The following is a 12,916-nucleotide window of genomic DNA, read 5'->3' on the forward strand; positions in this document are numbered from 1 at the left end:
GAGGAAGAGAAAATACAAGACTAACAAGGAAAAGCACTTCTTGTCCGTAGGACAAAACACACCAAACTGCATTCAACTATCTGCTGCAGCACGTATAAAAGCAACAATAGCAGCAGTGCCAAAAATGCAAATTACAGACCACACTCGGCGCATAATAATCCTTATTGTCATGCATCATGAGACCATCACTGCACATGTTCCCGTATAGCTATAATACTTGCTGTTGTCAAGCCACAGCCAGGATATTGTATGATTGTATTGTTGTGGACATGGAAATCCGGTCGCACGTCTAGCGGCCCCAGGGCGCTGGCCATGCAGCCGTGGATAAGCGGTGCACACATACGTTTACGCACTGCAGCGCGCTGGTTGCATCGGATCAACATGACTGTGCACTGCACGCAGCATTTTAGTTCTGTACGCGCTGAGGGCGCCGGCCCATCGACTGGATTTCCATGTCCGCTACAGTAGCTACATGCAGGTTTCAAGCAGCTAGCCAGGAAATTGCATGTAGCTGCTATACTCGCTAATATCAAGGAGCTAGCCAGAACACAATATGGTGCTAATACTGGCAGGCAACAAGCGTAATAATACAAAGCTGCTGTAGTGTTTGATATCCCTGTTTGGATTATCAACACAGGGTCCAGAACTAGATCAAAGTGAGAACGATTTAGCTTGCAACATTCCGGTGGACACTGCAAAGTGACTGTTACAGCCTCTCATCGATGCAATTTTCCCTTTATATCAGCACAACACAAGATAACGCAACACAACCGTTGATGTACATTTCTGTGTGTAGGCTAGTCATTTCACAATATCACTAATGTGTGACAAGCCTGCTACCTGCATTATTATCAATCTCGTTTGGAGCAAGTAGTGGCAGCTCGAATGAAAACTCAATGCACCCGGGTGCACACACACACACACATACACACACATACATACACACACATATACACACACACGACACACACACACACACACACACACACACACACACATACACACACACACCACACACACACATGCACATACACACCCACAGCCACATACACACACCATGTATAATGTACCATGCATGAACCCGTCGCAAGAGAAGCACGTGAAACTGCAAATGCATTGGATGTGCACCCAAAGACGTGTCTTATAGCAGCGATAGCAGACAATATCTGATTGAAACTGATCAAGACTTGCACCAGATACCCCCGCCTAATCAACATAACTGGTGAAGGCATGACAATTGATCCCCAATGAACCTGGTTTACCCCACACAGAGCACATCAGAATAGGATGCCCCAGACAGTTACCTATGCACACACTACACTTCCTGGGGGGGGGGGGAGGCAGTATAGACAGCACACTGCTCTAATGGAAGCAGACACTACATGCACTGGTGGCATGAAGTGAAATTGGAGTTACTTTTCCAGCCACAATAAACAGCGGAGTACTGGGAACCCAGAGCCAACAGACACACCAAAAACCTTGGCAAGAAGGTATCGTTCCAACAGATTGGAAGGCTACACACACACACACACACACACACACACACACACACACACACACACACACACACACGCACACATACACCCATGCACACACACACACACACACACACACACATACACCCATGCGCACATGCACATGCACCGACATACACACGTACACGCATACACACACACATGCGCATGCACGCACATACACATGTACACATGCATGCGCACATGCACACACAAGCGCAGTACGAGTCGCCTGTGGTAGCATGACTTCCTTGGCTTGGTCTTTGCAGTGAGTACACACCATACAATTATTGTAAATACACACAAACATCAAGTGACGTACCTGGTTGATAGGTCACCAGTCCAATGCATGCTCAGCAATGTGTAATCCAGTTGACAGACATCTCATGACGTAATACCAGCATGCGCCTCCAGCAGTGCCCGGTGATGAAACTGCATGGGATTACAACCACGAGACAAATAAAACACACATGTAGTCTGGATAAGGACGAACTACTGACCCTTCGCGATTACACCACACAACAAAAGCCCAAACCCTTTGGTGGAGAGAGTATATTTCATTCTTACTCTGATGAGAGGACTGGACAACTGACAAAGAGACAAACTGACAAATGACAACGAGACCAGACGAGACAAGGGAATATATCCAGGAATGTTGGGCAACAAAATGAACCGCACAGGAAGGGAGACCACGACAGCGGATGCCAAATGGCCCAGAATCTGCGAAAACCAGGCTTAGGGTGAAATTTCACAAAATGACTTTTTCCCATTTTCAGCTTCTACTGGGCATGGGAGGTTAGGAAACAAAATATTACAGGTGTGGGTCGACTAATAGTGGTATTAAATCTATCTCAAACACACTAGGGTATTGTGTTAAAAAAATCCCAAAAAAACACAAAATTGTTATCACAGGAAAGAAATGAAGAGAGATGCACCAGACTGAAGGAAGAGACATGGATGATTTTTGTTTAGGTGCCATGACAAGGTAGGCATGTGGGGGCAGGCTTGTTGTGGACCCTTGGTGCTGCAGGCTGTAGTGGCCATGCACAGTTCTGCATGAATTTTGTTTGCTCCTCACTCAGCACATTCTGGGGCTGAATACATGTACTGGCATGCTCTGGCGCTACACACTACAAGGAAACCCGACTCCAGTTGAGATGGCACCTTTTGACGGGTGAATCTAGTACAACTGCTCAGAAGCAAGCAAGAACACAGCCTTTCAAACTGTTCCACTGTTCATAGTAAGCGCATAGTGTGCTGGCGTGCTGCAGTATCTGCTTGGTGCTGACAAGCAAGTGAAATATCGGCACGCTGTACAATCCCTTGCAGCTAGCTGACCAGCGAGGAAAGTCTCGAGTGGAGGCGTCTCGATCTGCTCGCTCATTCGCGTGGCCTTCAGTAGCACTTCATCGCCAAGGACTTCAATTCAAAACAGTTTTCACACTGCGCTTCAAGCCTTTTCCTCGTGAACTTGCTGCAAACGTATGAGCTCTGCTACGCGTGTTCCTTTGCGTGAGGCCCAGAAACAGCTAGTATCTCCGTACTTCGATTGGCTGGATCGATGTCGTCCAGGTTCTCCTCGCTATCGCCATCACGACTCTAACTGGAGACGATTTCTTGACCATTTTCCGCAAGCAGCAGCTAGCCCAGAAATTTCGCCATCCCGGAGTGTAGGAGATGGAATCGGTTCGATCAGCTCAAAAACTCTTCGTTGTGACTAGAGGAGTAAAAAAGTAAGTAAATTATCGTATCCGTTCCCGAAGGGAACTCACGACGGCCGCTAACACCCGATAAACTAGAGGAGTAGCAGGGAATATTCTACCGGAAGCCCTTTGACTTCCCTGACTGCTGAAACCCTTCCTGCCATGAATGCTACTTCTTCAAACGAGCGAGATTCTCTTTGGTTCCACTTCACTGCACTCGATCGTCCACGCGACACAACCTTTTTACAAAACATCAATTTTCTCAAAAAAATGATTTTCACCCTAAGCCTGGTTTTCGCAGATTCTGGGCCAAATACAATGCCGTCACAAAGGGGACCAGTACAGGCAGTGCGCACACGGGGGTCAGAAGTCGGTGCAGTAGCATGTACAACGGAGTGACTCAAATGCAGCGTGTAGAACGGAGTGACTCAAACGCAGCGTGTACATAGACAGATTGATAGAGAGAGAGAGAGAGAGAGAGAGAGAGAGAGAGAGAGAGAGAGAGAGAGAGAGAGAGAGAGAGAGAGAGAGAGAGAGAGAGACAGAGACAGAGAGAGGGAGAGAGAGAGAGAGAGAGAGAGAGAGAGAGAGATGGATACAGAGAGAGAGATGGATACAGAGAGAGAGAGAACAGAATAGATTGATAGAGAGATAGAGACCGAGACAGAGTCAGAAAAAGAGAGAGAGGTAGAGAGAGAAACAAAACAGAGAGAGATTGATAGAGAAAGCGAGAGAAAGATACATACACACAGATGGAGAGAGAGAAAGAGAGAGAGAAAGAGAGAGAGAGAGAGAGAGAGAGAGAGAGAGAGAGAGATAGAGCGAGGAAGAGAGAGAGACAGAGATAGATAGATGGAGAGAGAGAGACAGACATAGAAAGAGAGAGAGAGAGAGAGAGAGAACGACGGAGAGAGAGAGAGAGAGAGAGAGAGAGAGAGAGAGAGAGAGAGAGAGAGAGAGAGAGAGAGAGAGAGAGAGAGAGAGAAGAGAGAGAGAGAGAGAGAGAGAGAGAGGAAGGGAGAGAGAGAGAGAGAGAGAGAGAGAGAGAGAGAAAGAGGGAGGGAGAGAGAGAAAGTGAGAGAGAGAGGGAAAGAGAGAAAGAGAGAGACATTTTGGTTTGCTCTAGATTGTTCCAACTTGACACCATTTCACTTGTTATTACAGTCGAATGTCACTCATCCGGTCGCCAGTTATCCGAGCACGTCGGTTATCTGACAAGCCCGGGAGTGGTAATTTTATGACTCTCAACAGTAAAATTCTTTAATTTTTTTGTGTGTATATTATACGGTGTAACAACCATTTACTTGAAGTAGATGTGGTCACGTATGCTAACATGTATGTGTACATGGAGCAATTCATGAATATGCATGAATATATTTGGGTATTGTGCACGTAAATCAGTGAAATCCAGCCATATATGCACATAAAAAATGATATCAGTTATCCAACATATCCAGTTATCCAACATGCCTGATTCCCTAAGTGGTCGGATAAGTGACATTCGACTGTTCTTGCTTGTCTAATCTAACTATTACATGCCGCAGTGAACTATCGTGCTCCCTCAGGCCCTGTGGACTTTGTGTTTGTGTCTGCAGGGGCGTCGGACACGGTACAGTCACTACGGTATTGACCGTACCACTTTTTCCCCAAGGACCCTGTGAATAAATGAAATACACTGATCTGGGCTCTAAATTGTGAACATTTTCGCCTCAGCAACCCCCCCCCCCCCCACAAGTAAACTGCACTTCAGATGTCTGACCGCATCACACAAAAATACCTTACGACGCCCCTGGTCTGGTCACGTTTCGCGCAAGAGTCACCAACTAGTGCTAGTACAGTTGCGCTCGGTGAAAGCCGGCCCGAAGTGCAAAGCAAGCGCCGCGAAGCCAGCTCCCATTACATCACTGGCGATTTGTGTGTATGAACTCAGCTGTACGCACCTCGTGTAAAAGTTCGGAGTGCACGTGTTGCATGCTAAAAACAGTTCAAAATTTCTTTCATTCACTTCACGAAGTACAGCTCAAGATCAAGAAGAGATCGAGAAGAAGGACATGGCCATTCCCAAAATCTCGTACAGAGCCCGCAGTGCAGACAGAACAGCAAACAAAGGTCACATAAACATGCTCCGCAATCCCATTTCCAAAAAGAGGTGAAACCATTCTCTATAGTTTTCTTCGCAAGCCCTATTCAAAAATGGAGAATAATGAGTTCTTTGGAGGAAATGAATTGAGTAGACGAGAACAAATAACGACCCTCTACAGAGCAGGTCATACTCCGAGACAAATTATGGACATAACTGGTTACAAGAAGACTCAGGTAAGTGAAACAGATCACCAGTAATGTGATAAAATCGAGAATGAGTCACAAAACAATCTTCGATTCTATTGTCCATGTTCAGGTAAGGGACACATGCAATCGAGTTGAAATTGGGAGAAGCGTAGCAAGACAGGCAGGCAGCGGAACAATGCCGAAACTCTCACCTGTGGGCATGGAGTTTGTTGCTGATCACATCGCTGCCAATCGTTTCGCGAGCAGTGAGAAGATTTCTGAGGTTCTGGACACGGAGCAACCTGGTGAGGAAATGGCAGCCCCCAGCACGGTACGCAGAAGCCTCAGACGGAATAACTACAGGTTCGGGCGGCCGGTGCGTAAGTTTGTTCTGAAAGAAGCAGCAAAGAACAGCCGGCTAGTATGGGGAATTCAGCATCGCCAGTTTGAATTTGACCGCGTTGTCTTTGCAGACGAGGCATGCTTTGCCTTGGGTCCTGACGGACGTGTTATGTCCTGGTACCCGCGGGACGACAAGCCAATAGTCGAAGTGCCACACTATCCAGCAAAGGTGCACGTTCTTGGAGCCATTTCGCTTTTCGGAACCGTTGGGCATTTGTCCTTTGCTCCGACGTGGAATGCAGCAACGTTCGCCCAAGGAATGGCAGCCGACATTGTACCGAGTGGCATCGGATTCTTTGCAAACGACTGGTCCTTGCAGCTCGACAATGCTACCTCCCACACGTCAGCTCAAGCACAGCAGGATCTTCTCGATAGCGGAGTACGGAAGATCCTGTTTCAACCTCCCTGCTCGCCGGACATGAACCCAATCGAGAATGTGTGGGCTCTTCTCAAGAAGAGAATAATTCCACATCGCTGCGAGAATGCTGACCAGCTGGTGCAGGCACTGCACCTGGAGTGGGACACGTTGGCTCCTGACACGGTTTCCCCATACGTGGAGTCAATGCCACGTCGTGTTGAAGCCCTAATTGAAGCAGACGGTGGCCACACCAAATATTGAAGCCCTGCTGCTCTGAAATAAACTGCTTCGAAACGATCCCCGTCTTCTTTACTTGTGCTGAACTGAAATGAATGTTACACTTGTCTTTGTTTGGCGCGGTTTTGTAAGCATGCACGCGTATGAGTACAGCACATGCACAGTTCATATGGCACACGCGCACCCTACTGTCACTTGTACTTGTACAACTTTGAGGGCGTCAAGGGCCGCATCAGTACTGGGCGCCAGTTATGCACTTCTGGCCGGATTTCACCGAGCGCAACAGTATTTTTTGATCATTTCTGAATGTATTTTCAGTAGTTTTCCACAAGAGTCACCACCTAGTATTAGTATTTTCTAATCATTTTTGAAAGTATGATCGATAAGCTCATGTCAAATTTCTGATATGTCATTTTATGGAAATCCCAGCTGTGCTGCCAACTACACATTTGAAAAATCTAATTTCAGCAACCCGCTTTGGAATTTTTTGTCTGTCTCTTTGGAAAGCCACAGATCTCCAATATCGCCACTAGATACCCAACAGGAGCAACAACATCTCCTTCCTCCCTTTCGAGACCTGCTCTTTTGTGCCTGAGCCAGATACAGTACCCTCATCCACAAATTTCATCGGTTCTATGCATGTGTCATGCGACCATGAGTCACATTGAAAGTCCCCGTTTGTGCATTACCGCTCACCACACACAGAATTTGAACACAAATTCAAGCGTATTTGTGTTTCTCTCTTCGACTGCCAGTGATTCTTCATCTTGCCATATCAAACTGCACATCGTTGGAAAGCTTTTTCGGTCAGCTTTGCAATAAACCCTCATTTTGGCAATCGCAGAAAGGATAACGGAGTTACAACAATTTCTATATGCATTGTACGAACTGCAAAATTGCAAACTAGTATACTCATCTTCAGGAATCCAGGTGAACTTCAAAAAACAAATATACTCGTCACTGGCTCTTACCCCCCAAAGGGGTTAGAGCCACACAAATTTCAAAATTCTGCATTTCTCGTGTCCCTTGGATCATAACTTCAGTTCTACTCATTCAATCTTCATAACCTTGGGCTTCTGGAAAAGGCATCCACGAGAAAAAGGGAATGACTTTGACCATGATTTCCAGGACACTGCAAATCCAGGATGAGAGAGCAGCCACGGTACGAAAAATGCCCCAAATGCGTCTGTTGCGAAACCACAAGTTCTCAAGAGTGAAAGGCCTTCTCGCTTGTGACATTGTGTTCGTTTCAATGCAGTTGTATCCCGACTCCGCTATACCGCTGATGTTTACGACGTGGTATACGCTACATGCGCTATGTGCGGTTTGCTGTGTGCGCTGTAGTTGTATGTAGTATGTGTATGCTTTTCTCATATACGCTGTCAGTTTCACTCTATAACTACCTGGTGGTTTAGTGTTAGTTATTCATTGTTATCCCTTTCAGCCCTGACCGGAAAATCACCTCCCACTGGGCCAAAAAAGGCATTTTTTGAAAATGCATATTCTGGTCCAAAATTGATTGGAGATGTTGGGTATGGACATATGCACTGTGAATCCAAAGAAATTTTGTAGGATTTCATTGTACGAGACTCATAAAACACCATATTTAGATATGCGACTTTTGGCGATTTTTCCTCAAAATTCATTCAATTTAGGCAATTGACAACAAAGATCAGACAAGCAACGGCAAGCAGTGCTATAACTGGTCAGTGTTGACTTCAGAATGGAGAAATGTCATATGACAAGCTTGATATGATCCTGGTGTTCTACGGCAACCTAGACTAGAGTACAGCAACTCGTTTTATACGGCGCTTGAATCATATGCGACTGCGCGATCCAGAATGGGTCTTTCTTTTTTCTTGGGCGCCTCGTAAAGCTTGAATCCTCCAGCAGCCCTACCTACTTCAAGACAAAACCATGTGATGGACAGTGAGGATGCCGAGTAACTGGAGTAGCAACCACAGCAACTGCATCGGCTATAATAGCAGCCAGTGCAGTGGCAGCGGTTGGCTCACTGTGCTCGGCGCATCCCGGGTTGAATCATCACTGGCCGCACGCGTACGTACGTACGCGGCACAGGTAAAGTCATATTCATAGAGAATGCAATACAGCTCATTCTCTGATTTGGACACTCACTGGCAAGACAATCCAGCTGCCAAAATAGTCTGAAGCATTCCCTAAACAGCCGAGTGCATACTGCGTACCGGTGTACGTCCGCATGAAAATTCAAGAAACAATCGGCTGTGCAATTTCTGATAGTGGTTCAAAATTGCACAATTGTTGACTATTCGGGATTATTCTGGATTCATATTAGATAGCAATCACCATCCTGTAGGTGCCTGGCTCTGTACTCAACATACAATACTTACATGTATGCACATCTCTATTGTGATCTGCATGCATGTCTGACCAGTACACTTGATTTCAAATTCAAATATTTTCAAAAATCTGACCTTCAAATTGGATCGCATTTTCTTGAGGAACTTCAGCAAACGGGCTCACGACAGATAGCTCCTGCTCAGAACACCATGCCTAGGTGTCAGAGACTTCAGCATCGCTTTCCAAATCTCTTTGGTCTCCAGCATCCCCCCCCTGCGTCTGAGCCAGCTGCGATCTTTTGAATAGCAGCAAATTCGTAATCCTCAGAAAACGACTCCGACACAATTTCGCTGTCTCCAGAATCATCCTCAGAGTCATTACCCGCCTCACACTGCTTCACAGGACTCCTTCCATCGACACAGAGTAGTTGAGCTACTTACCTTGCCGAGAAACAGCAGGGCAAGATGACGAAAACGAACTTGGAGCAAAACAATTTATTTGAACGATATGCCAAAATACGCACTTCAAACTCGATGCTCGCGGCGGTTCTGCTGTGCAGACTGGCCACATACGCTGCGTACACGTCGATCAGGTCCTTCAGCCCACTGAGGAACAGTTCCAGGCCCCACTGATGTTGAGGCATCAGTACAAACGCGACGTACACCGCGGACGTATATATACGTCGTCAGTGGGGCAGGTGCACACGTCATGACGTATATATACGTCGACAGTGGTGAAAGGGTTATAGTCGATCGAAGTGAAATATACTGTCAAGAGTGAATAGTTGTCCTCTTGCCGTGTGGTCGTTCGTTCCTGACACTTTAGAGAACCAGAGGGTTCACAACATTTGGCGACCACGCCAGGATACGAAGCAAGCATGGCACAGGAACTATGGATCATTGAAGCCAGCTTTATCGCTAGCGGAATTCGGTATTGATTTGAAGGCGATAGCTTGAGAGAATACGTGGAGAAGAGGCTCTGACAGTGCGAGGAGTTTGAAGAGCGCAGTACTAGACGGCAAGAGGGTGCGCTCCGCACAGAGTTTAACGAAAAGCTCAAGAAGATGAACGAGCGCATCACCATCAGTACATATGAGGAAGCAAAGCGAGATTTGCTTGCCTCGCTCGGAAGGACGCCGGACAAGGCGCGCAAGACGTTACTTACATACAATCAACGGTCAGAGGAGTATTTGAAGCCAGTGGGAGGATCAGACCCAAGGCCCACTGCGTCGGTGCAGTGCATGGCGACATCGGTCGGAGACGCTCAGAAGCAGCTGAAGTCTCGGCCGAACGACGTGGAAGCGCAAGACGTAGAAGCGCAATACGTAGAGGCGCAAGACGTAGAGGCGCAAGACGTAGAGGCACAAGACGTAGAAGCGCAAGACGTAGAAGCGCAAGACGTAGAGTTGCAAGACGTAGAGGCGCAAGACGTAGAAGCGCAAGACGTAGAAGCGCAAGGCGTAGATGCTAAGAAAATGAGAGGGACGATACTGGTTAGCACAGAAGAGGTCAACGGCGAGATGGTGGTGAACACAGAGATCGGATGTGTGTCCTCGGGTTCCGCGCCCGCCTGGGTCGAAGCAGTGTACCGGTGACCGTGTCGTGTGTGACAGCCCACATCAGCAAGCTTGGTGAAATTATCGGTTGTGTGTTGTCTGGTGCAGCGTCCGCCCCACATCGAAGTGGACCGGTAACCGTGTCGTGTGTGACAGCCCACAGCGGCAAGCTTCGCGAAATCGAGTTGACCGAAGTGGTGGGCATTAGTGATATTCTACCATGGCCACCACCGCAGCAGCAAATGACGCGTAGTAAGCCCCAAATCGTTTGACTTGCGAGTTGTTGTACGGCGGTGAGAAGCCCTTTGGTGGAGAGAATGTTGCGAAACCACAAGTTCCGAAGAGTGAAAGGCCTTCTCGCTTGTGACATTGTGTTCGTTTCAATGCAGTTGTATCCCGACTTCGCCGTACCGCTGATGTTTACGACGTGGTATACGCTACATGCGCTATGTGCGGTTTTGCTGTGTGCGCTGTTGTTGTATGTGGTATGTGTGTGCTTTTCTCATATACGCTGTCATTTTCACGCTATAACTACCTGGTGGTTTTAGTGTTAGTTATTCATTGTTAGGCCACCCTTTGTTAATTCATTGTTTAACGTCCTTTTTTTCGCGAAAAGGTACGCGGGGGGGGGGGGGGGGGGGGGGGGGCGGAATAAAAAGCCCATTCCAAAAACTGGAAATCCCAATCAAACATTTTGACCAGTAAAGCATGTGATATATACAATATTTCTGGGTCTTACGGCACTTGCAGGCATAGAACAACACTCTTTGATGGTACATTGGAGCACATGCCTGATGAATCCAACAAAACAGGTACATAGCATGGAGTTAGCATGTCATGAATTCATTACATCTGGATTTTTACTAGGACACACACCGTACGATATTTAAAAGCCAACAAAAAAAGAAAAAGAACACAAAACAAAGGCATGCCCGGGAGGCAAGATTATAAGTTTAAGGTCATGATCGGCACACTGTGAAACTACACAATCATGTATTTACAACTTCGCATATTATTGGTACTACTACTTTCTTGTTTTTTTTTCCGGTCGGATGCACTTCGCTGACCGTACGCGTGGGGAATGGAAGCAAACTTTTGAGCTCCGATAGTGATATATTTTCTGCAGAAACTGGCTGGAGTGCGTGTAGAATTGTTATAAAGATGTCTAGAATCTGTTCCATTCAGCTGAATGAAGGGTGGTCCTCGAAGGATCATGCCTTTTTCATCAGACTTCTTCTGTCAGGTGGTGTAAGACCTGATGATATCAAGCAGGTGGATCTGAGTGGAAGGCGCGGATTCTGTAGAGTTTCGTTTTCTTTCACTGCCGTTAGGGATGAGGTGTTGTCCAGAGGGTTAGAATTTGAAGGAAAACAACTAGTATTAGTAGTTGGTGATGGAGCAGTTGTGTCCGTGCATATATTTGGTGTGGCGGATGACACCCCACTGTCCGCCATTACGTCCGCGATGGAGAAATTTGGATCCGTCATTGGTGTTCCGAAGCGGGAAACAAAGGCTGTCGAAGGCTGCACCTTCACAACTGGTACTACATTCGTAAACTTAGTACCCACAGCTATCGTACCCTCCACCATCATGTTGTCTGAGTCCCGTCAGAAACTGCGCGTTTGGCACAGGGGTCAAGTTCCCACGTGATACAAGTGTGGCTCCAGTACTCATATCGCCAAACTCTGCACCCACCAGGCCAGGAGGCCCAGTCCGTACGCTGATGCAGCAGCCAGCGCGCTGAAGGGTACATGTACTCAGGGCCAGGCCCAGGGGACACTGGATGACACAGTGGGTGAAAATTCAGAACCAACAGTGAGTACAAGCCGGTCAGCAAGCAGTACAGCTTCAGCACCTGAAACTGGGACACCTCAAGTTTCTTCACCTAGTCAGGAATCAGCCAAACCAGACCAGCTTAACAAGGAGCTGGGAACTGCTCACTGCCCTCCAGATGACAAGGGAGGCTTTATGGTGGCCAAGGGACGGAAAACCTTCAGAGTGCAAAACAAACTTGTTGACTTTTCAGGAAATGAGCTACTGACCGACTCGGACATGGAACAGGAGGACATGGTCATGGGTAACAACGAGAGCAACGACCGGCATATGACAGTTGGCGAACTCACCATATCGTATTAGATCATGACCAGTGTAGCTTTCTTAAATGTCTGTAGCCTTAGGAGAAAAGTAGCAGAAATTGAAGACTTTATCTCAACCCGTGGAGTACACATCCTAGGCGTTGCGGAAACTTGGCTGTCAGCCGATGTAACAGACGGAGAAGTAAACATTCCTCATTTCAGTGTGTTCCGCAAAGATCAGGAAGGCAGGCAAGGAGGCGGTGTTGCCTTCTACTGTCATACGTCCTTGCAAGTCCGTCGAAGACGTGACCTCGAGTGTGAGCTGGAGATGCTGTGGCTGAAGATTCTAGCCCCAGGTCGACCAGGCAATGAGACGGTTTTACTGGGCTGCTGCTATCGACCACCTAGTGAATCTGCGGGCTACTGGGATGGGCTGGAGTCAAACCTAGAGACTGCCTGCAGTGGACCGCAGACCACAACTGTGC

General features: G+C 47.3%; 1 long non-coding RNA gene across 1 annotated transcript in view; it reads right to left on the bottom strand.

The window, feature by feature from the left end:
• Positions 1 to 565: 565 nt before the first annotated feature.
• The window catches only part of LOC135830140 (uncharacterized), a 66,981-nt gene continuing 54,630 nt past the window's right edge, over positions 566 to 12,916 (bottom strand). Inside the window, exons 4-5 of the long non-coding RNA XR_010555999.1 lie at positions 1,837 to 1,946; positions 566 to 734 (exon numbers count right to left, since the gene is read on the bottom strand). This is a non-coding gene — a long non-coding RNA (uncharacterized LOC135830140). The remainder of the gene's footprint in view (positions 735 to 1,836; positions 1,947 to 12,916) is intronic.

This window comes from Sycon ciliatum, chromosome 13, assembly GCF_964019385.1.
Source record: "Sycon ciliatum chromosome 13, ocSycCili1.1, whole genome shotgun sequence".
In the NCBI taxonomy this organism is placed as follows: Eukaryota; Metazoa; Porifera; class Calcarea; order Leucosolenida; family Sycettidae; genus Sycon; species Sycon ciliatum.